The sequence below is a fragment of the Delphinus delphis genome, chromosome 13 (genome assembly GCF_949987515.2).
Source record: "Delphinus delphis chromosome 13, mDelDel1.2, whole genome shotgun sequence".
NCBI classification, from domain to species: domain Eukaryota; kingdom Metazoa; phylum Chordata; class Mammalia; order Artiodactyla; family Delphinidae; genus Delphinus; species Delphinus delphis.
The window spans coordinates 38,940,131-38,966,466 of record NC_082695.1 but is presented as its reverse complement, the minus strand read 5'-3'; the positions used below and the strand labels follow the sequence as shown (position 1 = coordinate 38,966,466).

At 42.7% G+C, this 26,336-nt stretch overlaps 2 long non-coding RNA genes across 2 annotated transcripts in view; one reads left to right on the top strand and one right to left on the bottom strand.

Annotated features, from left to right (window-relative positions):
* LOC132436186 (uncharacterized) overlaps positions 1–26,336 on the top strand; it is a 593,708-nt gene that overhangs the window by 557,534 nt on the left and 9,838 nt on the right. The window lies entirely within an intron of this gene.
* Positions 9,246–25,600, bottom strand: LOC132436183 (uncharacterized). Its single transcript, XR_009521729.1, has 4 exons — positions 25,468–25,600; positions 19,755–19,949; positions 11,845–12,027; positions 9,246–10,304 (listed from the first exon to the last, which is right to left on the bottom strand). It is a non-coding gene; the product is annotated as an uncharacterized lncRNA (long non-coding RNA).

Below are 26,336 nucleotides of genomic sequence, written 5' to 3'. Positions count from 1 at the left end.
CCCTTTGTTTGGATGCTCTTGTTTATGGCTCCTTGCCAACGCACAGATGTAAACTATTGTCTGATTATTAAAAGAAGAAAACCCAAAGCACAAAAAAGCACACAAGCCATCAGTGTTAACGACTATAGAGCTGTCCACGTACAGTCAAGACCATGTGGTCTGGCGCCAATGACCAGCCATCAGCCTTTGCTGCTCCAGGAACTTCGGCTTCCTCCAAGGCTGTACTCAAAATGAATCTAGGCAAACACAGCAGGCTAGGAAAGGAGTACCTCTGTGCCCTGGGGGCGTTAGTGGGCAGCCCTCAGTGCCACCTGCTCCCCCTCTAAGTTCACTATCTTGGTGCCCCCAGATGCCTCTTCACGCAACCTTGCCCAGTCCGGTGGCCAGTGACCTCACGTTTGGTCTCCCTCGCCCTCAGCGAACAGGTGTAGCCGTGCCGAGTCCTAGTAATAGACTGGAGTGGAGGGAGGACCAGGTGAGGGGTCGGGCCTGGCTTCTCTCCCGCTGCGGCCGACTGGCTGCGTGGCGCTGGGCAAGTCTCTGCTCCCTGCCCAGAGTCTCCTTGTCTGCGAGCTAAGAGGGCTGAGTTAGATACATTCCTTCCATTTTTCCTTAAGCAAATATTTATTTAGCTCCTACCCTGTGCTAGACACTGAGGATGGAACTGGGAACAGGACAAACAAGGTCCCTGCTCCCATGGAGCGTATGGAACAGCGGGAGGAGGAGAAAAGAAAGTAAAACAAAACAAAGTCTGACTATCCTTGTAAACTCCAATGACCTCTGAATGTTTTGTTAATAACAGCCTATGTGTTGTCCTTCTGGTTTCTCGAGGATCAGAGTCTTTAGTGAAAGATGTGGGGCTCTAGGATGTTAGACATCAGCTTCTGGGAAGAAGTGAGAGTGATAAGGCGTTGGGCCCTGAAATCCCCGCCTGCACGGACACTTCCACAGCTCTCCTGAGGGCGGCACCTGCCCAGAGCCGCCTCTGGGTTTGTTTCTCTCGCCGAGGGCTGGCCACTGGCAGCCATGACTCCACTCTCCACTTCCACTGCAGGAATTCTCAGAAACAACAGCCAGTGTGACACAACACGAGCCTCCAGCTCCACCCTTCAGGGGAAGTGTTATTTTTAGTCTTCTCCTCTCTCTCTCCACAGCCATCTACATGCCTCCGTGGGTGAGTCATTTCTGTTGCTAGCCCCGCGTTTCATGACTCCCGGGACATGGGGCTGGTTGGCCTAACAAACCAGTTCACTCGACTCCATCTCTACTTGCAACACTCAGAAGACTGTGGTGTGGGATTAGCTGTGGGACCCCCAGGGCCCCCAAATGCACACTATACAAAATGACAGCGACCCACAGAGAAGCTGCAGGACGAAGCTGCCCATGAGCTGATGACCCAGTCATAGAGCTGAGCGTATTGTTTCCATATTTTGTTTGCCCCCTGTTCACATTCATGTGACTGACACCTGACCCCAGAGTTCTGGGTACAAGGAAATGCTCTTACTCAATTGGGGACCATTTTACCCAGGGACCAGGCATCGAGGACTGTCCCGAAAGCTCACACCTTCATAAATCCGTTCAACAGTCACGTATTGGGGGTTCACGGCATCATCCGAACCCGCCTCCCCTGGCCTCGCCGCGCTTCAGACCCACATTGTGTTTGGGTTCTGGTTTGTTTTATTTCAAGTCTTCCATGATCTCAGGCTTTCTTACCACAGGGCATCCTCATGCGGTATCTGCCTGGGTATCTCTCCTCCCCCCTACTCTTCACCCGGCTTACTCTTTTGTTTCTTTGTTTAAAAGTGTTTTCTCCAGGCATGCTCTCTCCACCCCTTCAGGTATAGGTGGATTTCCCTGTTCCTTACACTCGTAGCATCATGTGATTTTCCTTTGTTGCACTTATCACAACTGTATTTAAGTGATCACTTGTTAATTTACTGAAATCTGTCTTCCTCACCAGATTCTTAGGGAGGCAATCCTCATTCATTCACTGCCGCTGCTCTGACACCCAGCACAGTGCCTTACAAATAGAGTCTTTTTCTCAATAAATGTGTTGATTTGGTACGCATCCTCACTCTCAAAATTCACAGTCCAGCTGAAAAGTAAAGCGGTACATTCACTGTTATATAAACATGGACATCATGGTGATTCTGCCAGGAATCATGTAAGGGGAGACACAATTGAAGTGGTAACATTTGAGCTGGGCCTTCAGGTAGGAATAGGAGTTCAGGTGAGGAGAAGGGAGAAAGGAATTCTGAGCAGAAGACTTGGTACAAAAAAGACAGGGATGGACGAAGGTGTAGATTGGGTTCCAGGGAAAGCACACTGTCAGTGTGTTAGGATAGAATATGACTGTAGGGGAATGTAGGAAAGGGCAGAGGGCTTGTATTTTCTGCTAGAGACTTGATATTTTAAGCAGACAGGAATAGAACTTTGAATACATGAATATTAAATGATCTAGGGACTCCCCTGGCGGTCCAGTGGTTAAGACTCCATGCTTCCACTGCAGGGGGCACGGGTTCGATCCCTGGTCGGGGAACTAAGATCCCACATGCCGTGAGGCACAGTCAAAAAAATAATAATAATAACTTTACTTAATAAAAGCAGCTTATAAAAAAATTAAATGATCTGTGTTTTAGAACATTCTCTCTAGTGGCAGAGTGAAAGATAGATTGGAGTAGGGAAGTGGATGTAAACCATTCAGGGGCCTGTTGCTGTGATCCAGGCAAGAGACGATGAGACCAAGAGGCTGGAATGGGGAGAGATGGTGGGAGGTCAGCTGGCAGGCTCAGCATGACTAGACGTGGGCGCTGAGGACGAGGGTTTTGCCAATATGCCTGAGGGTCCCAGCAAGGGCGCTGGGTCACTGACAGTGACGTTAACTGTGACAAGAACGTGGGAGGAGTAGGGTGGGGACCTTGGAGCAAGATGTGGGAGCACTCATTTGCTTTCAGACAGACTAGGTGTGGCGTGTCTCTTTCTCAGCCTGGTGGAAATGTCAAGAGTGGTGTTTCTCAGCTTTCCTTTCATTATTACCCCTTTAGGAGCCTTTTTTAGAATTGCTTTCCTCTAATCTCCCTGTCCACATGAAATCTGAATACCACAGCTATACTATATATCTGTTTATATACAGTACATAGATCCGTGCTTTGTACATAAAAAGAATAGGATTTTTGCCTCTCAAGCACCCATTTTTGCCCCCTTGAGAAGGCATGGGAGGAAGAGAGGGGAGGTGGGCTGACCCTATCCTGCCAGCAGGGAGTAAGGAAGATTTCATGCAGAGAAGCATCTGCAATGGGCTTTGGAGACTGGGTTAAAAAACAGTTGTTCATTTTGCGTATCTATAGAGATATAACTGACATATAACATTGTGTAAGTTTAAGGTATACATGTTGAGTTCATACACTTACATATCGCAAAGGGATTACCACAGAGTGTTAGCTACCACCTCCATCATGCCACTTAATTACCATTTCTTTTTTGTGGTGAGAACATTTAGGATCTCCTCTCTCAGCAACTTTCAAGTATATAATACAGTGTCATTAGCTGTAGTCATCATGGGGTACATTAGATGCCCAGAACTTATTCAGCTTATCACTGGGAGTTTGTGCCATTTGACCAACATCCCCCTCTTTTCCTCCTCCCAGCTCCTGGTAACCACCACTCTACTCTGTTTCTATAAGTTAGGCTTTTTTAGATTCCATGTGTAAGTGAAATTATCCAGTATTTGTCTTTCTTTCTCTGACTTGATCTCACTTAGCATAAAGAAGACATGGTGACATATATATATATGTATACAGTAGAATATTATTCAGCCACAAGAACGAAGGAAATTCTGCCATTTGCAACAGGATGGCTGGACCTTAAGGGCATTGTGCTATAAACAGTTTTTAAATTGAGGTGGAATTCACAAGGAGAGGTTGGTTGGAATCACAGATATGGGAGCGCTACAAATGACAAATGAAACCACAGAAGCGGGTGAGAATGCCAGGAGAGAGAGCCCACAGGGGGAAAGAGTGGAGGACAGAACCCCAGAGGCCCCCAGAATTCCAAGTCAGCAAGACAGGGAAAGGACATCCCCGGTGGAAAGGGGAAAGACGGCAGTGTCACATGGTGAGGACAGTAGGAGAGAGAAGGCAGAGCAGCAAGGCCTTGGGCCACAAGCTGACGGGGCAGGTCAAGAGCTGGAGCGGGGTCACTAAATTCAGCAAACCAAAGCTCGTTAATGCCCCCCTTGTGGGCAATTTGAGCAGAAATGTGAGTAGTAGAATAAAATAAAGGTGAGTAGGTATATTAGGATGTTTAAAACATACGTTCAAAGATTCTGCAGGCAGAAAAGGAGAAAGCTATTGAACTGTGTATGGTGATTATAAATGGGGGCAGGGTGGGTTCCTTTTGATGTTTTTTTATACTTTCGCTGTCTTCTGTTATCAAGCTGACAGCTCTCTCTTGTCGTTAGTGATTCTTCCTCTCTACTCTTCTAGTCTTCTGTGAACTTGGAAACCTCAGCAGTCTCCTGGAACTGTTTGTAAAATTAGTTGGTGAGCTGGAAGGGATCCTCCAAAGGTTCTCCCATGTGCAAGGGGCCTGAAGAGTATGTGTGCCAGTTAATGTGCACGTGAGGTGGTAAGAGAGGTGCGGGGAGAAATCGTTGGCACGAGGCTCATAGGTTCCCCAAAGACAAGATAAGGATTTAAGTTGTTTCCAAGCTTTTGTTTTCACAATGTTGTAATGAATATTCCTGAGCACTCTATTTCATATATTTGTGACTACATCTGTAAGATATATTCCTAGAAGTAAAGTTGCTGGGTCAAAGAGCATGTGATTTAAAATCTTGGTGTGGAGAAACACTCTCCAAGAAGACAGTACCAAGTTACGTTCTCACCGGCAAGGTGCAAGAGAACCCTTTGCTTACATCCTTGCCAACACCACATACTCAGATGTTTTCATCTTTGTCAACCTGATGGTGGAAGAGTAGTATTACATCTTAGTTTAAATATGCATTTCTCTTTTTAAGAATGGAGTTGAGCGTCTTTTCATATGGTTAGAAACCAGTTTTATTTTGGTATTTGGTAAGATGTTGTAGAGGTTTTGTCCATTTTATATTTGATTGATTTCGGCACAAGATTATTGTTTGTACAAGTTCTTCATACATGAAGGAAAATTTGTCTTTATTCAGTGATATGAGCTGTGTTTCATTACTTTTCATTCACGTATGATATTGTTGTGCAATACATATTTAAAATATGCTTTTGGTAGTAAAAGTTACCACTATATTTTTTTATGGTTTCTCAGTTTTGTGTTAAACAGAGAAAAGCCTTTACTACTCTTGAGTTTATTTTTTCAATATATTTTATTTTTCCTTCTAGCACTTTTCTGACTTGTTTTTACCTTCTAAATTTTGGGTCTACCTAGAATTTAATTGGAATAATGTATGAGGCTGGAATCCAAATATGTGTTTTTTTCCAGAGTCTTATATATTTCAGTATCAGTTATTAAATAAGCCATCTTTCCCTACTGATTTGAACTGCCAACTTTTGTCGTATACTAAAATTCCCAGATATCTCTGATTTACTTCTGGACTTTTTATTCTGTTACGTAGACCTATCTATTTACTCATGTACCAGTACCATGAGATATTAATTAATAGCACATGACTATGTATTTCGACATCTGGTAGGGCTAGTCTTACTCATTAGTCATAATATACCACCCCACCTCAACTCTGGCTGCTTTTAAGATCTTCTCTTTGTCTATAATACCCTAGAGTTTCTTTGTGATTGTGCCTTGATGTGAATTTATTTTCATTTAAATTTAAGATCTATAATTTTTTTTATCAGTCCACCCTCCTGCATTCTTTTCTTTTCTTGCCTTCTGAAATACCATTTACACTTCTGAGAAAGAAGAGAGACCTTCTCTATCTTCCATATCTATTAACCTCTCTCTCATATTTTCCATTTCTTTGACTCTCTGCACTACAATTCTATATATTTTATTCTCACTATCTTCAGTTCTCTAATTCTGTCCTCTACTGTGTCTAATTTTTTGCCACACCTATCCATTGACATTTTCATTTGTTCATTTCATATTTTTCATTTCTAGAAGTTCTAGTTGGTCTTTTTCAAACCCCTTAAGTCACTTTTTATTGTCTCCTGTTCCTTGCAGATATTTCAAAGCTTATTTCTCATTGATTTAAATAAAATTAGCATAACTGTTTACACTCTGTGGCTGATCATTCAAATAGCTGAAGTTGTGTGACTCCCTCTGCTGTCTGTTTATTTCTTCTGGCACTAACTAATGGTGGCTTGCTTTCCAATGTATTTGGTAGACTTCAACTGCACTGTTTACTGCCCACGAAAAATCATTTGTACAAACTACCTGAAGCTTAGGAGGAAAGTGTCTACCTCTAGAGACGATTAAAGTTTACTTCCGCTGGGTGTTAGGGGGCACTATGGTTTGGTTTCACTTTAAACTAAATTTATAGCTTGAAGTTTCTTGGCCTACTCCAGTGGCATGCCTTCGGGCTGTAAATATGTGCAGATGCTGCCCAGACGTTCAATGGTGACATCCTATCAGGGACAGGTTTTGTTTTGTTTTGTTTTCTTTTCCCTGCTTTGCTTAGTGTCAAGGCAACTCGCTTTATGGTACACTGAGGAGGGGGGATGGGAGTAGGGTTACCTCTGGTTCACCTTTGGAATTCCCCATCTAATGTGGGAAAGGCTCCTATGAGATCCCCCATTCTACCTTGAATGAATCCTGGCCTTTGCATTCTGTCTTCATTCTGAGACTCTATTAAAACCATAGCCAAGGCAATTTAACCTGATCGACAAAGATGTTCATGGCAAAAGCTAATCACTCGGTAGCTCCTTGTTATATGTCAGCTTTTCAGTGCTTTTAAGAAGAAACTTATTCAATATTTTATTCAATTTTTCATTGTTTTTAGTGGAAAGGTTAATCTAAATAACAAAGTCTACTGTTACCAGAAATGGAATAATGCCTATTGATTTTTCTTACAAGTGTTAGAAGCAGCTTATTTAGTTTTTAAAAATCCTTATCTTTATTGGCCTCACATTCCATTTACAGATTTTTGTTTTAAAGGGAGAATTGAAGTTTTTGCTTTAAATCTTCCTGTTTAAGAATATGATATGCCTTTCTATTTCTTGAAATCTTCTTTTGTTTCTCAATAGCATTTCAAAGTTGTCTTCTATATAAATTATATTTTTTGTTAAATTTTAACTTTTTGATTAAACGTGGCTAAGCACTTCTTTCTTTTCATTATATTAATATAAATACTAAACCTTTAAATCTTACTGAGTTCTGCTTTAGTTCTGTCCTGTAGGTTCTGCTATATACTAACTTAACTATTTTTATTTTTTTAAATATTATTCAGATATATACCTGATGGTAGAGTTATACAAGAAAGAGTATTTTGGCATTTCCAGGTAGAAGGGTTTTTCTTTTTTTTCTAATTTTATTATTAATTTTTAAATAATTGCTTTGTGATCAGAGAAGGTTTTCTGTTATTCACTCTAATCTTTGGAATTTGCTGAAGTTTCGTTGTGGCCTTGTAAACATAGTCAATTTTTTGACTATTCAAAGAGTACTTAGAAAAGGATATTATCAAGGTATAGAGTTCTATGTATTTCAAGTATATTTACTTTACAATTACATTAGTTTATATTGGTTAACACTGAAAAGCATAGTAAAAGGGAACTAAAGTATCATACATGGGACTTAAATTTTTCTCAGTTTTTGTATATTTGGCATGTTTCAGTTTGGTCTTCTGCTTTTTGAACTGGAAATGGTTTGCTGGGTATAAAATTCTTTGGTCATGCATTGTAGACAAATCTCTTCTAGCTCTTCTGAGTGTTGTGGTGAAACCTAAGACCAGCTTGAATTTTTTCAAGTCTCTTTACAGGTGACTTGATGTTACTCTCAGAAAGTCCAAAGGATTCTTTTGTATCTTTAAGGTCCAATAGCTTCTCTAGGATATGTCTCAAAGTTCATCATTCTGTGTTAATTTTTCCTGCAACAGAGTAGCCCCTTTCTACCTGAATTATCCAGTCATTTATACATGGAAAGTGTTAAAATTTTATTTATTAAAACATTATTCCTGTCCCATACTTTCTGTATTCTTTTTCAAGTATATTTTACCTACTATCTGCCCTTCATATCTATCTCCTTCCTGCTAACCCTTTATAAATCTTTGTTCATTTCCATTTAATTTCATTCATTTTCCTCACTCCCATCCTGTGAGTACTTGGTGTGTTTCCAGCTGAACTGATCTTTTTTCTGCTGCTTCCATTGTGCTCTTTATTTCTAAGTCACCTTCTTTGCTATGTTCTACCAGTGCTTGTTTCACCTCCTGTTGTCTTACTAAGTATTTTCTGAACTATTAACTGTCTTTTATTTTGTTTTTAGTTTTACTTGAGCTTCTATTTTTTAAAGATGATTGCCTCACTAGGTTGTTTTTTTATTCTTATTAAATTCATGACAGTATATTGGGTCACAAATTTCATCTGTTTTGCGGCACTATTTCTCTAGTGAATCTTTTTCAACTCTTACTCGTTTGTCTTTCTAGTTTCTTTATCCTTTTTTCATGAATAGATACCATGCTAGCTCCTTTTTGATTACGCATCTTAAGTGAGGTGAGGCTTTCTGAATCAGCTGTTTGCAAGAAATTTAAGTTGGGGGAGGGCCATGGCTATAATCGAAGCTAACAGGAAATCTCCTTAAACATAAGGTTTTATGGATGAGAGACAACTTTTAGTTGTCAACTTTTCCTTTCTCCTCCTGAAGCTGCAGAGCTGCACGCAGGGAGATCTTTCTCCTTCCCCTGACTCACCAACACACTAAATGATGGCTTTTTCATTATTACTGAGTATCTGAGTCGTCAGATTGCTCAGTTTTCTGGAACTCTGGTCACATGGCCCTTCCCTTTAGAATAGTGATGCTTCAAAATAAGGGGCTACAGTTGATCTGCCAGTGCCACCATCATCACTACTGTTATTGAATTCTGTAACCTCAACCACCTTCTTCAATCCAGGTTCAAGACTAGGACATGGAACATAAGAAAGTGTGAAGTAATTTCCAGAATGGGATGACTTCTGTGAAGGGTAAGGTCCTGATTGAATGGCCATCAGCACATCTGAAGGCATAAATTCTCTGTTTAAGACAAGAAGTCACCTATTGCCCTTAAAATATATCTTATCACGTTTCAGTTATATCATCTGGGGAGATAGATGATCCTGGAAAATAAAGGACACCAACCTCTGCTAAAGCTAGGATTTTCAGGAATAAAAGCAGGAGCACACCTCAGGCAAGAGCAACAAAAGCAACAAATAAACAAACGAGACTACATCAAACTAAAAAGCTTTTGCACAACAAAGGAAACCATCAGCAAAACAAGGAGGCAACCTACTGAATGGGAGAAGATATTTGCAAATGGTGTCTCCAATAGGGGTTAATATCCAAAATACATAAAGAACTCATACAACCCAATATCAAAACCACAAATGATCCAGTTAAAAATGGGCAGAGGACCTGAACAGACATTCCCAGGGAAGACATATAGATGGCCAACAGACACATGAAATGATGTTCAACATCACTAATCATCTGGAAAATTCAAATCAAAACCACACCTGTCAGAATGGCTATTATCAAAAAGACAACCAAAAACAAGCATTGGTGAGGATGTGGAGAAAAAGGAATCATCGTGCCCTATTGGTGGGAATGTAAATTGGTGCAGCCACTATGGAAAACAGTATGGAGGTTCCTCAGAAAATTAAAAATAGAACTACCATATAATCCAGCAATCCTACTCCTGTGTATTTATGGAAAAGAATTGAAATCAGGATCTCAAATAGATGTTAGCACTCCCATTTTCATCGCAGCACTATTCACAGGAGCCAAGATGTGGAAACGAGCTAAATGCCCATCGATAGATGAATGGATAAAGAAAATGTGTCTATACATGTAATAGAATGCTAAACAGCCTTCACGAAAAAGAAGATAATTCTGCGATACGCAACAGTATGGGTGAACCTTGAGGATATTATGCTAAGTGAAATAAGCCATCACAGAAAGACAGATATTGCATTATTCCTCTTATTCATTCTTTATAACAACTCTACAAAGCATGTGTGATTATCCAACATTTTGCAAATGTAGTACTTCAGGCTCACAGAGGGTGAGAAACTTGACAGTCATCCAGTGAGCAAGGTCCAAAGCTGGGATTCAAACACAGGTCCCCAAATCTTCTTTGCCGTGTTCTTCAGAGGCTCAGGCAAGGGCTGGTGCTTCTGAGGAGAGGAGAACGGGCAGAGCCTAAGATCCTGCAGGGAGGCAGGCCTGATCCTGAGAAGGGGCCCAGGTCTCAGGGGGAGATGTGCCCAGGGAACTCACAATGCTGTGAGCTCCATACCTCCCTCCTCCAGCCAGCAATTTCCATCGCCACCAGACAGCTGTTTGAAATACTACAGCTCCAATCCCCATGACCCTCTTGGAATTCTTCCACCATCCCCACAGCCTCAAAGTCCCAGTATGGGAAATTGTGCTTTAGAGAGATGTTATGAATATTAAGGAACAAGTGATTATAAATCTTTTGGCAAACAGACAGTCCTATAGAAATGTTAAATAACCGTATGTTCCCATTTAACTTCATTTATAGTGTTTGGTTGAAACGAAGACATTCTGCCTCTTGTTTAGGACTTACACTCTTCAGTATTTGTAAAAAAGTCATTAGCCACCTCTTACGTAAGACTTAGGGAAGTTCTCTTCATCTTCATGCCATCTGCATCAGAGGACTTTCTTTCAGGGGGTGGGGGGTGGGAGGTGGTATGGAGGGCTAGTCTGCTCTGAATGCCTTGTAGTTGGCTGGGTCTGTTACAAATAATCTCTTAATTATGTGACTTTACTCGGGTCAGAAGGCTTCATCAACTCACTGACTCTCCAAGGGCATTTCCAGGTCATTAAAAAATCTAAGTTCTGTACAGTCGGCCTTCATCTTGGACAACAGATAAGACTCCACATGATTCCTTTCCACGTGTTTGCACTTGTTGTGTGACAACATCCTCCTCCCACCCCCGAATTAGTGTACACGTCTCCAAAATCCAATTATCCATAAAAACGTGGGACTGTTTCTGGATAAATGTTATCCATAAGTGTTCCAAGAAACTTTAACCTTAACTACTTCATAATAATTAATAGTTCTAAATTAATCTAGAGAGCCTTTCACTAGAGTTGCCAAAAAGGAACTTAACTACTTTGAGAGCCTTTACTCCGCTCTCATCCCACGCTTCCACGGAAGTTCCAAAGAGACGTAGCGGAAAGGTGACGGCCATAGGAGAACGAGATGAAATGAGTCTCTGGTTCTCTGCAGGCTGGACAGTCCACCTTCCACTTCCCTGAGCTGGAGTCTAGAATCCCTCTAGATTCTTCCTACCGTTGGGGGTACCTCTGTTTTTCCTCTCTCCTTGGTGGAGTTAATCAGTACTTTCCACTTCTCTAGAATTGCCCTCCAACATCGACTGTTCCACTATTGGTGGAGGCCATCGGACGGACCACAGTCTTCTGTGGCTTCATCTCCTCCTCACTTTGACACAGTCTTGAAAGTCTGTCTGCACTCAGTGCCCAAGTCCCTCTCTCTGGCCTGATTATAGCACCCAGGCCCCAAAGACAAAGTTTCTGGGGATCTGGGGTTCAGAAATGCCTCACCAGACTCTTCTTCTGCATCTTTAGTAAACCGAGTACTAAGATGTTTTAAAGCACTGAGGTCTTCATTTACACCCTTTAAATATCTGTAGACAGTTATCATGGCCCTCAGTCAAGCATCACACTTACCCAGCTCTGCCCTCTCTCAGAAAATGTATGGGAACAGCATTTGTGCTGTTTCAGAAGATCCGTGACGGCACCAAACAGACTCTGACTCCCTCGTTATCAGATACAGAGGTGAACTGTCTCTACCTCGCACACAGGGAAGCTTCTCCACCTCTTCGTAGGAACTTCCCGTGCAGCCTGCAAACACTGGGGATGTGGTCAAATAGCTATCAGTAAATAACATTTTATTGAGCAGATTTTCATAGTGGTAAGAGTCTTCTCTTCCCTTTTTCTCTAAACTGCTTTTCCTCCTCTATTTCTGTTTGCTCTTATCTTCTAGTAAAATGTGTGAATCTGTACTTTGTAGCCAACTTGGAACAGATTTCACTATGCATTCTTGAAGGACAGCAATTATAATAGTACTTGCTGGTGTGTGTGTGTGGGGGGGGCAGGGATGCCAAATAAGTGAGTGAGTGGATAAATAAATACCTGAACAAATGAATACAATTGCAGAAAGGAGTCATCAGGAAATAGGAGATAACATAAAAAGAAGGAAGAAACTCTGTTTACATTTCTACATTCACTACTGATGTTGTACTGTGACTGAAATAGTAAATCCTAAGAAAACTGTGATGACTGAGAAAGGCACATAGCAATGTGCTGGCTTTGGCGACAGACAGCCTTAAACTTGAATCCCGACCCCACCACTTATGAGCCTCCTACACCTCTCCAGGCCTCAGTTTTCTCTTCTTTCGGAGGCAGGTCGAAACAGCCATCATACCCACGTCACTGAATTCACAGTGGAAGGATGTCGTAAAGCGCTTGCCACTGTACCTCGCACAAGGAGTGCTTAACAAATGTAATTACCTCTGGATGGCTTTCTAGCAAGTGTTAAAGACATTTCTTCTTTTTGCTAAACATACGACATTCGGTCCATGGATCTATTCTCTCATATCTTCTAATTCTCGTCTCCTGTTTTTAAATCCTTCATGTTTATTTTACTGAAGTAATTCCCATACTCTTTTTAGATTAGGATTTAGTAAGTAATGCCTTTGCTGTGTCTTGACCAGCTTTTGGAGGACAGGGTCAAAGACCAAGGTGGTGTTGGCTCCGTACCCAGCTGTGCGCTGAGTCCTCTAGTAGTCCCACCCTTCCCATTTTTGATGATGCGACTGCACTGGAGCATAAAATAAAGGAGAGTGCTCCGGCAAGCAGAGAAATGTCTCTCAACATAAATCAGAAGGAGGAGAAAGGCAAATGAGCATTTTTCAAATTCTAAAGGTATCGTTTGAATGGTCTCTCTTCCAGAATTTCTTATCTGAAGTTGGAAAATAGATTCTTGGAATCCTGTCTGCCATTAAAACTTGGAAGTTTTGCAAGCACCCCGACAGGGCAGGCATCTTAGACGTGGTGCCGCCATGTTGCCTGTAAACTCAATCCGGGTCCCATTCTGTTAGTCCCCTCAAAGCAAAACTGCACAACTGGGATTATCCTGGACACTATCACAACTGACAAGTGAGTCAAGACGAGAAAAAGGAGCCAGAAGTGAATTTGCTGTGAGTGGGAAAGGAGGGAGCAGCAAGGCAATTTAGCTGAGAGACTTGGGGACTGAGGGCTTCATATGATTAAGAAAATAATGAGGGCTTCCCTGGAGGCGCAGTGGTTGAGAGTCCGCCTGCGGATGCAGGGGACGCGTATTTGTTCCCTGGTCCGGGAGGATCCCACATGCCGCGGAGCGGCTGGGCCCGTGAGCCATGGCCGCTGAGCCTGCGCGTCCGGAGCCTGTGCTCCGCAACGGGAGAGGCCACGACAGTGAGAGGCCTGCGTACCGCAAAAGAAAAAAAAAAAAAAGAAAAGAATGAATCCCCAAATTAACAGCTGTTGGCCAGGGAAACCTCAAAATGCCATTTTTGTTTAGGGTTCAATTGTCTTTGCAGATAGGGGTGTTCGTGCAAGATGGGCTGCTTGGTGTGACTGCAGCAGAGGACACTGAGTCCATGGATGGAAAAATTATGTGCCAGCCCCCATGGTCAGCTTTTGCAGGACTTGTCTCCTTTGTTAACCCTTACAAACCACCCACAAGTAAGGTGTTATGGCTATTTCCCATCTTACAGAAGGGGAAACTGAATGGAGAGACATGAAGTAACTTGACCAAGCTCATACAGGGTTGGGATTCCCACTCTGGCACAGGGACTCCTGGGCCATGCTCCTAACCACTGTGCCATCTGGCCTCTTTAGCAACCCGGAAAGAAGACACAGTGATATGTTAGAGGTATTTACCTAAGCCCTGTCCTAGGGCCGAGATACATCAGAGTTGCTGAAAGTGCATTTCCTACTTTAGCATGGTGGGAAGAAATGTGGGTATTCCAGTATGTTCATGGGGAAGAGGAGAGAGACTTGGTGGAGGATAGAATGTGGAGTGGTAAAGTGTGTATGTAGCACACAAGACACGTGCCCACAGGTTCGAACCCTGGTCCGGGAAGATCCCACATGCCGCAGAGCACCTAAGCCTATGCGCCACAACTACGGAGCCTGCGCTCTGGAGCCCGCGAGCCACAGCTACTGAGCCTACATGCCACAACTACTGAAGGCTGGGCGCCTAGAGCCCGTGCTTTGCAACAAGAGTAGCCACTGCAATGAGAAGCCCGCGCACCGCAACAAAGAGTAGCCCCCACTCACCGCAGCTAGAGAAGCCTGCGTGCAGCAACAAAGACCCAACGCAGCCAAAAATAATAAATAAATAAATAAATAAAATTAAGGACTTAAAAACACACACACACGTGTCCACACACTCTCACTCAGTGTCCACAAGAAGCCCCAGGCAAGATGGTGCTCAGTCCTTTTTACCAGTTTCCTCCTGCCCAATGCCGTGGGTAGCACACTCTTACCTTTCCCTTACCATCCTCACATGTCTTACCCCCCAAATCCTGAACACCCAAGCTAGCATATTCCTTCCTATCATCTGGATATCCAGGTTTCCAGTTGTAACTTGGATCTTCATTTCTCTTTGTTCTTTGAAAGCTGCAGACACAGAGACTTGCTGCTTACTTATTATATCCTTATGCTCAAAATCCTGGCTGAAGTTGATAGCACTGAAATTAAACCACAGTAGAAAAAAACTTAACATGAAATAAAAATAGCACTTCTTTTTTAAAATTTTTTCACGAGCTTTTGTGTCATTCTGACTACTGGAAATGTCTTCCTGTGAAACTCATATATTTTTTGAGCTTAACACTTCAGTCATTATGATCACTTTACATTTTTACCTCTTCTAACTGGGTTTTTGCAACTCGGAGATCAAGTTTGTTGCATAACATTAACAGCTAATAAATTAGGCTCCCCTTTGCCATTTTCCTGCGCAGGCCTGTTGGAGCCAGGACCTCATGGAATTTGGCGGGAACCTATTCCCAGTCTGATCCCCTCCTTGGCCTCTAAGGTCAGGATTCCGTGTCAGAGCTCTGCTGTTGCTGATGAGGGGGTGGATGTGAAAGTCGCCATGATATGGGTCCATAAGCTTGTCTCTGAAGCCCTCTGATGTACTATGTATTATGTAACATCTCCCACTGGGGTCTAGGACGGCACCCCCAATCAAACACATTAATATTTCTGTAGGTAAATATATGAATATTCCCACTAAATGGGGTAAATGTGAAAGATAAACAGTCTAGCCTCAGGTCAGGTTAGCTTTGACTGTCGGGACCTTCGCAGTTGCCAGATGAGTTACCAAAGCCCTTTTGGTTTTCAGTTGTTTAGGATTGGGGATTTTATGGGGAAGAGATTGTGGACCTGCAAATGCAAGTCGCTTCCTTTTATCGCGCGTTTGTTTGTAGGCTCTCTGTAATCCCAACAGGAGCCTGCACAGGAAGGTACGGTTGTTCTAAGCTTCCTGTCGTAGATGAGGAAACTTCCAAGTGAAGAGTCTAGGAAATCGGCCTGAGGTCTCAGAGCTAGAACGGGGGCTCAAAGCTGGCGTTATCTAAATCAATGTGAGGCTGCCGCGAAGTTCTCCCCCTGAGAAAATAACCAGCTCGGAGGCTTTTTCCTTAAGTGACAGCTTCCTGCATCTCACCTCTCTGACAAGCAGGCCCCTGGCTCCTTGGTGAGAGCTCTGCTGTCCTCACAAAGCCTGAGCTCTTCGGGCTGTCGAGTTGACACTGATCCCCTGCTCTTCAGGCAGGGCCTCTCCGTTCTCTTGCTCAAGATATTTGAAAAAGAGTTGAGTGGCCCAGACAGGCTTGAAGCAGTCATTTCCTTCCCTTCTCCTTTATTAATGGCTTTATTTCTTTGACTCTGCCGTGCTGCCCTGAGGCACCGTGGAAGGCCTGTTTATTGCCTTTGGCTGACATCAGCTTTCTCCCCCTCCACCCACAACCTTATCTCCTCCCTGCCAGCAGGACTAACCTTTGTGCCTTTCCTCCTCCGGGCTTCCCTCTCCTGCTCTGCCTGTTTCTGGGCCGAGACTGCCCGCTCCCACTGCCCCCCGAGAGGGTTTCTGAGGGGTGGGGCTCCCCAGCCCGTGGAATTGCGCCTTGCTCCTGGCCCCCTCCTTCTGCAAAGGGCCTGGCTGTGGGAGAGTCACAATCTGGATTGAAAATGTTCAAGCTCTGTGTGAAAAAGCTGATCGTCTTCAATGTTCTTCTGCATTTCATCTTTTCCCGGGGCGCACACTGGCCCGCACACTCTCAGCAGGCAGCGCCTGGGGCTGGGGCTCGTCTTATTGGAAACCCAGTGCAGGATCACGTGCCTGGGCAGCTCGCGGCTGCTTTGTGAGGACGGTGCTTGTGAGTTGACACCAAGGGAACATGCAGCAGATCAAGCTTCTGTTCTCCCAGCCCTTCCTGAAGGTGCCCCTGGGTTTTTAGGCAAGGCTGGGGCTGATACGGTCTGCAGTTCACCGCTCGCCCGTTGCGTGACCACGCCAAGCAAGCTCTTCCTTAACCTCTTTTTCTTTCACATCCTCACCCATAAAACAGGACTCATGAGAACACCACTCCACTTCAGACACCAGTTCCAACGTGTGCTTTCTTCACACCACCAAGCAATTCTCTCACCCCAGTTGAGTGTCCTACAATGCAACTCAGTTCTCACCCTGTCCTCCTGGAGACAGCATCAGATCCCACAGGTTAAGGGTTCAGTTCTAACCAGACTCCTATTCAGATGCCAATGCAAGTGCTGGTTGTCACCTGTGCTTCTGACCTGTCGAAGCTGTCGATCAGAGGCTCCCAAGACCCCCATCCCTGGGTTTGATTAATTTGCTAGAGGAACTCACAGAACTCAGAGAAACATTTACTTACATTTACCGGTTTATTATAAAAGGATATAACTCAGGGCAAGGTATATGGGAAGGGGCACAGAGCTTCTACCATCTCTGAGCTTGCTCCTCTACCCAAATCCGTGGGTTCGCCAATCCAGAAACTCTCTGAGCCCCATCCTTTCAGCTTTTTATAAGGCATGATGGGTGAAGTCATTGGCCACTGGTGATTGATTCAACCTCTAGCCTGTCTCTGTTCTATGGAGGCCTGGGGTGGGACTGAAAGTTCCAATCCTCTAAGCCTGTGGTTTGTTCCCCAGGCAACCAGCCCCCCCTCCACACCCAGATTACTGAGAGACTTTCAAAAAGTCACTTTATGAACATAACAAAAGAGTTTTCCCACTCTCATCGCTTAGGAAATCCTAGGTGTTTTAGGACCTCTGTGCCTGGAACGTGGACTGAAACCAAATATATATTTATTATAAATCACAGTCACCAAACTCATTGACTTGTTAATGAGGCGTCAGTCAATTAAATGAGCAAATGTGTGCAGCTCTCTGGACAGAGTCCCTCACCACCCCCAACCCCAACAGGAAGTCCTTAGGCCACCAAGGCTTACAAGTGCTAACGTTAAGATTGTTATCTCCCACTAGTTTCTGCACCTTCACTATTGCTACGCTATTGTCTTCCTTATTTCCTAGAATCTTGAACACCATTCATTTCAGAGCTGACAGGAGCATCAGTCATTCTTTAATTGCTTCATTTTACAGATAAGGAAAGACAATTCCATGAACTTGCCCAGGGTGGGACCCCCCGACACACACACAGATAGGGCTGAAACTAAAACCCAAGGATGGGGATTCCTAGTTGGTGCTCCGTACTAGGGTGACCAATCATCCTGATTGACTAGGGACTCTTCCAGTTTTAGCACCAAAAATTCTCTTCTTAGAAAACGCTCAGCCCAGGTGGTCCCCCTAACCCTGTGGTATTCATGAGCCTTGTTGCTTTATTCATCAAAACAGTATGTTTGTTGTCTGCACAACTATTTACAACGGGGGGAAAAAAACATTCAAATGCCAATTCTCCATATAGGCAATATTTTAAGCCACTGAATCCTAATGTTTTATATAATAAGCATTTTCAGTTAGCCATGCTGTTTGTTTTTACTTACCTTCTGTGTCATAGCTCATTAGGTTACTTCAAACCAAACAAGCAATCTGATGTACTATCAAATGGACTAAGGATGAGCTCAATGCTGTTAATAATAAAAAAAAAAGTCCATCAAGTTCTAACTTTTGAGAGTAGCTTACAATCCATCAGACTTAATCCCCAAGTTTGAAAAATTTTGGCCTTCTGGAAACCATTATAAGGAGGTTTTGTTGCAAACACACCAATGGAGTAGAAATGCTATGCAAACTAAAATGTTAAATGATGGTATTAATCCAAATATGTTACCACAGTGGCTGTTTCTTTTGGAAGAGCATAGGTAAATCCAAGACTTCACTTGGCCTGAAATGTGCAGGAACTCAAGAAAAGCAATTAGGGCTCCCATCAGTTTAATCTATAGCAAATATTTATTGCATGCTCAATGTATGCTTGTCACAGGTGTTGGCTATTGAAGTAAATTATATTAAACAAGACAGAAAATGGCTGCTGTCTTCATGGAGTCTAGTGTAGGGAAAAAGAGAAACTAATATAATTACACAAATAAGAATGGAATTGTATTTGTGATAAATGCTGTGAAGTAGAGTGCTGGGTGCTCTGGGAACGTTACACAGGGCACCAAATCTAAACTGAGGAAGTGACATTTAAGCTGAAATCTGAAGGATAAGTTAGCCAGGCTCTGACTTGGGGAAGTAGCGTTTCAGGTAGGGAGACCAACATGAGCAAAGGCGCTGTGGTGGGAAAAGGGTTTGGTGTATACTAAGATACTGAAAGAAATTCAATGGGCCACTGACTTGATAGCCACAGGAATATTTCCATTCTTACAATGGATGATAACAATATTTTTGCAAACTCTGCCAGCAATCAGAACCTCTTCAGCAGCTCCACCATGCCACACTTGCACCAAGAGCTTCTAGTCAGCCATAGTGACGTCATAGCATCACCATTCCTGAAGGAAACCTTGACATCGGTCAGCACCCTCAAGCTGTGACTGGGGCTCAAAATGTGGATGAGGTTTGCCAAAATGCTCAGAGCCAGTTAGAGGCAGAGTGGGAATTACAAACGAGATCCTTTGATCCTAAGTCCAAAATCCTTTCCACAGCATCCTTATTACCCCCCATCTTAAGATGAAATTTTTCTTCTGAAGTCCACCCCCAGCGTCCTTTTGAGTTTTCCAACCAAGAGTGGCTTCTTCCCTGTCCCTCAGTACCATCAGAGCCTGCTAGCAGTGCTCTGCCTTCACTGCCTGAGATGTTACCCCTCACACTAGTCAGCAGGACCCCAGCGCCTACTGGGAAGTTTGTGAGTGTCTCCAATGGGGGTCTCAAAAGAAGTTCTTGCACAGTCACCATCCTTGGTTCTCCTTCCTGTCTAGTATTTGAAGGCCACCATGCATTTTGTCAACAGTAACCATAATGGGAGTTATCTTAAACCTGTCTGCTTTGAAAATCACTCACTGCCTCACCATCCCCTGTGTCTCTGCTTCTCATTAGAGCCTAGAGTCAGCATTCATCCTCACCTTTCGCCATGAGTCGTCCAACCAGAAAGTTATCAAGCACTATGTTAGGAAGATCCGCGTCATTCGCTATTGCAGAATAGACGGCAGGAAAACCCCACAGACACTCAGGATAGATCACTCAGGAAACTGTATCAGACTTTTCTTTTCCAATGAACACAAGGAAGGAATAATCATTTCTTTGATCCTGATGCATCCCTGCAAGGAAACATCGGTACATGTTGTCACCTCTGGGAGAGACAGGTGGGGACCACTGCAGTCTCCTGGTTGGAAAGGGCTGCCTGCCGAAGTTTCTTAGGAATATGTGTCACTTTGTGGTATCCCTATTTTCCTCCACAGTGAAATAATAATCTGGCAGAGTTTGAGGTGAACAAGGTAAGTCAATACCAGATTGTAAAACATACAAAAGTGTTCCACTAGTTCATCAAGCAGTGTTTAAGAGCTTGAGAACTTCCCAGGGAAAGAAGCTCCCCTGTATTGGAGAATTTTTTGATTTGGGAAGTCAACGAGGATCCCGATTTTCTTGTCAAGTAAAGAAAAGCCACAGAGAGAAAGAATGGTTTCTAATCTTCAAGGTGGTTATGTAGATGCTACGGAAGTAAGAAGAACACTTCTGTAAAACGGTGCTTTTGAAGTTCCTCCTTCAGCAATCGTTCAATATTGAATGATTCCATTGAATGGAGTCTCCGGACTCCAGCCACACTGGGTCTGGAGAGGCAGAGCCTTGGTAGAATTTCATTATAAACCTCTGAGATGGAGGTCAGGGTGAGTAGCTTATTTTCACTAACACATTCTTAATAAACTGTTAGCTAAGAATCATTTCTAAATTTAGGATCAATTTGCCTTAAACTATCAAAATAACAAGTTGGTGCCCATATAACATGGCTTCTTATTGAAAAGAGAGAATACACCTTTGCAGGGCTGAATTTAATTTCCAAGATGAGACAGAACTGTGAACATAGACAACTGCTATTAAGAAATGAGGTACATCCTAATTTTGAGGAATTTTGGAATAATCCTTGTGGGAGAGTTGTATGACATTCATCTTGCAGTGACATGAATACCTAGGAAGTTAATTAACCTAAGTATTGTAATGCAGGTTGAGGAAAGGCAGCAAAGGTCTACTACTGGAAAGGAAATTGATTGGGCCGTATTTACAATTGTAGATTGTCAGTGGCCACACAGAGAAACCTGGCCTGAGAATTGAATGCATCTCAGACTCTGGGACATCTAGCATGAGGGACCGCCACCCAGACATGTCCAGCAGAGTCCTCTGATGACTGAAAGATTTACCAGGACTAACATTTCTGCAATTATTCTCATTCATCTTCTTCATTCTCATTATCTCTCTCTCTCCTCCCCATACTTGTCACCTTCAGAAAATATTTAGAAGCCACTGGTTTTCTATAGATGATTGCAAATATAAAGTTGCTTCCTTCCGAAATAATATGTTGAAAAAGAATTTTTAAAAGACTTTAAAAGACATTCATTCTTTCATGAATGACATTTACTCTTTTGAGGCCATTATAGCTCCCAAACACTAGCGTAAAAGAAAATGATCCCCTGAATGGTGAAACCTGAAAATTCTCTGCTTCCAGAGAGGAATGATCGAGGATCCTGGCATCAGGTGCTCCAGGGTTAGAACCAACACAACTTGGGGTTTATCTAGTCCACCCACTGCCTTTTGGGGTCAAAACCATTCCTCAAAAACAAAACCTTCTCATGATGGGATCTCCTGAGAAAGGTACATTTTGATTTTTTTTTTTTTTTTTTTTTTTTACTGCTGTGGCTTTTCTCATTGTTTGTTGTATGTTGTTATGTTGGTTTTTGTTTTTTCCTGTCCAAGCCCTAAAAACCAATAAGTCATCTCAAGAAAATAATAAAACCCACCATTGACAACATCTTCCATATCTTTCTAGTCTCTTCTACCACCCAAATGCCCAGCTTCACCATACTTCTTACCATATGCCAGTTGGGCCTGGCATGATTTACCTTTGCTCTGTAGTTTCGTCCGCCTGAAGGCAGTCCCCACCTCTGTCTCCAACCTGACTTTTCTGTCCCCCGGGTCCCTGCTGACTTGCCATTTCCTCTATTTCCTCATCCTCACAGTTTCGAAGAATCAATCTTTTGATGTGGCTTTAATTTACATTTTCATAACTACCAGTGGGATAGGACGTTTTCATTGCCACTTTGATCTTTCTTCTGTAATATATCGAATACTTCTTCATGTCCTTTGCACAATCTACTATTGAAAATTTGTCTACTGTAATACTTCTAAAGTTTCTTTTTCATTAAAGATATTGATCCTTTCGCCACTATGAAAGTTGCAGTGACCCTTGAGTTTTATGTTCACCTTTCATTTTTTTTTTTTACATCTTTATTGGAGTATAATTGCTTTACAATGGTGTGTTAGTTTCTGCTTTACAACAAAGTGAATCAGTTATACATATACATATGTTCCCATATCTCTTCCCTCTTGCATCTCCCTCCCTCCCACCCTCCCTATCCCACCCCTCTAGGTGGTCACAAAGCACTGAGCTGATCTCCCTGTGCTACGTGGCTGCTTCCCACTAGCTAGCTATTTTACATTTGGTAGTGTGTATATGTCCATGCCACTCTCGCTTTGTCAGAGCTTACCCTTCCCCCTCCCCATATCCTCAAGTCCATTCTCTAGTAGGTCTGTGTCTTTATTCCTGTCTTACCCCTAGGTTCTCCATGACATTTTTTTTTCTTAAATTCCATATATATGTGTTAGCATACGGTATTTGTCTTTCTCTTTCTGACTTACTTCACTCTGTATGACAGACTCTAGGTCCATCCACCTCATTACAAATAGCTTAATTTCGTTTCTTTTTATGGCTGAGTAATATTCCATTGTATATATGTGCCACATCTTCTTTATCCATTCATCCGATGATGGACACTTCCATCTCCTGGCTATTGTAAATAGAGCTGCAATGAACAATTTGGTACATGACTCTTTTTGAATTATGGTTTTCTCAGGGTATATGCCCAAGTAGCGGGATTGCTGGGTCATATGGTAGTTCTATTTGTAGTTTTTTAAGGAACCTCCATACTTTCATTTTTGTTTACAGTGCGTTTGAAGTGCATTTATTTTTGTGTTGTCATTTTTAAACTGTATGGCTTCTGCCTTTGATGCCCTTTGCATTCATTTATATTTTCTTCTAGAATTTTTATGGTTCACTTTTTTACATTTAGATGCTAACTCATCTGGAACTTATTTTGGTGTATGGTTTAAGGAAGAGATTAAATCTATTTCCTTCCAAATGTATAGCCAAATACCCCAACACAATTTATTGAATAAACTATTCTTTCCCCACTGATTTATGATGCCAACTTTATTATATACTAAATATACATGTATGTGTGTGTATGATTTTTAACTCTACTCTGTACTATTGTTTTATTATTTTAGTTTATAATTATTTTTCATGTTTAGTATTATTACATACTTATTCTTCAAATTGCATCTTATTTTTAAAGATTAACTTTAAAATTATTTTTTCAAGTTCCTCCTGCAATTTCATGAAATTTTAACATAATTTTATTGTATTAAGTTAAATATATGTATAATATACTTATATATGTGTATATGTAAAGACAAGTATTTAGGCTTTTTCTTTTTATGAACAATATCTTATTTGTTCTTCAGTCAGCAAGTGACGATTTTTATCATGATTTTTTACATGAATTAACTGAACCTCAGAAACTAATTTTGTAAGAACTGCCAAACTGTCTTCCAAAGTGGCTGTACCATTTTGCATTTCCACCAGCAGTGAGTGAGGGCTCCTGCTGCTTCATATGCTCACCATCATTTGGTGTCATCAGTGCTGTGGATTTGGGCCATCCTAATAGGTGTGTAGTGGTATCTCTTTGTTGTTTTCTTTATTTGTTTTCCTTGTTTTCATTTGTGATTCTTTAATGACATATGATGCCGAACATCTTTTCATATGCTTATTTGCATCTGCATATCTTCTTTTCTGAGATACCTGTTCAGATCTTTTGCTCAGTTTTAAACTGGGCTACATGTTTTCGTATTGTTGAGTTTTACAAGTTCTTTGTATATTTTGCATAATAGTCCTTTATCAAACATGTCTTTGAAAATATTTTCTCCCAGTCTGTGGCTTAGGCTCTCATCCTCTCGACAGAACCTTTTTCAAAGAAGAAATGTTTAATTTTAATGAAGTCCAGCTTATCATTTATTTCTTTCATGCATTGTGCCTGTAGTGTTGTATCTGAAAAGTCATCACCAAACCCGAGGTCATCCAGATTTTCACCTGCATTATCTCCTAGTTTTTTTTTTTGTTTTGTTTTGTTTTTTGCGGTACGCGGGCCTCTCACTATTGTGGCCTCTCCCGTTGCGGAGCACAGGCTCCGGACGTGCAGGCTCAGCGGCCATGGCTCACGGGCCCAGCCGCTCCGCGGCATGTGGGATCTTCCCAGACCGGGGCACGAACCCGTGTCCGCTGCATCAGCAGGAGGACTCTCAGCCAGTGCGCCACCAGGGAAGCCCCTCTAGAAGTTTTTTGTTTTTTTGTTTTTGTTTTTGTTTTTGGTGGTACGTGGGCCTCTCACTGCTGTGGCCTCTCCCACTGCGGAGCACAGGATCCGGACGCACAGGCTCATCAGCCATGGCTCACGGGCCCAGCCGCTCCGCGGCACACGGGATCTTCCCGGACCGGGGCACGAACCTGTGTCCCCTGCATCGGCAGGTGGACTCCCAACCACTGCGCCACCAGGGAAGCCCTCTCTAGAAGTTTTATAGCTTTTAATTTTACATTTAGGCCTGTGATCCACTTTGAATAATTTTTTTGAAGGGTGTAAAGTCTGTTTCTAGATCCTTTTTTTGGCAGGGAACCAGAGAATGTCCAATTGTCTTAGCATCATTTATTGAAAAGACTAGCTTTGCTCCACTGTATTGCCTTTGCTCCTTTGTCAAAGATCAGTTGACTATATTTGTATGGATCAGTTTCTGGGCTCTTTGTTTTTTGTTTTCAATTTCTTTATTTGTCTGTTCTTTCATCAACACCATATTGTCTTGATTACTGTGGCTTAAATCAGAATGCATTGGCCAGGAGTTCAGGAAGGGACAGAGGCACAGATGGCCCAGGTTGAGGTGACATTCACACACAGACATGCATAAAGATGGGGCACCAGATCACATTTTGCAGAACTCTAATGCAGTATCGCAACCAGAATATTGACGTTGATTGGTTCAAGATGGCAGAGTAGAAGGACATGCGCTCACTCCCTCTTGCGAGAGCACCAGAATCACAACCAACTGCTGAACAATCATCAACAGGAAGACACTGGAACTCACCAAAAAAGATACCCCACATTCAAAGACAAAGGAGAAGACACAATGAGATGGTAGGAAAGGCGCAATCACAATAAAATCAAATCCCATAACTGCTGGGTGGGTGACACAAACTGGAGAACACTTATACCACAGAAGTCCACCCACTGGAGTGAAGGTTCTGAGCCCCACGTCAGGCTTCCCAGCCTGGGGGTCCAGCAACGGGAGGAGGAATTCCTAGAGAATTAGACTTTGAAGGCTAGCAGGATTTGATTGCAGGACTTTGACAGGACTGTGGGAGACAGAGACTCCACTCTTGGAGGGCACACACAAAGTAGCGTGCACATTGGGACCCAGGGGAAGGAGCAGTGACCCCATAGGAGATTGAACCAGACCTACCTGTTAGTGTTGGAGGGTCTCCTGCAGAGGCAGGGGGTGGCTATGGTTCACCGTGGGGACAAGGACACTGGCAGCAGAAGTTTTGGGAAGTACTCCTTGGTGTGAGCCCTCCCTGAGTCCACCATTAGCTGGACTAATGGTGCTGGACTAAAGAGCCAGGTAGGCTCCAGTGCTGGGTCACCTCAGGCCAAACAACCAACAGGGAGGCAACCCAGCCCCACCAATCAACAGACAAGTGGATTAAAGTTTTACTGAGCTCTGCCCACCAGAGCAACACCCAGCTCTACCCACCATCAGGAAGCTTGCACAAGCCTCTTAGATAGCCTCATCCACCAGAGGGCAGACAGCAGAAGCAAGAAGAACTACAATCCTGCAGCCTGTGGAAGGAAAAACACACTCACAGAAAGACAAAATGAAAAGGCAGAGGACTTCGTACCAGATGGAGGAACAAGATAAAACCCCAGAAAATAAACTAAATTAAGTGGAGATAGGCAACCTTCCAGAAAAAGAATTCATAATAATGAGAGTGAAGATGATCCAGGACCTCGGAAAAAGAATGGAGGCAAAGATCGAGAAGATGCAAAAAATGTTTAACAGACCTAGACGAATTAAAGAACAAACATCTAGAAGAATTAAAGAACAAACAAACAGAGATAAACAATACAATAACTGAAACGGAAAATACACTAGAAGGAATCAATAGCAGAATAACTGAGGCAGAAGAACGGATAAGTGATCTGGAAGACAGAATGGTGGCATTCACTGCCGCAGAACACAATAAAGAGAAAAGAATGAAAAGAAATGAAGACAGCCTAAGAGACCTTTGGGACAACATTAAATGCAACAACATTCACATTATAGGGGTCCCA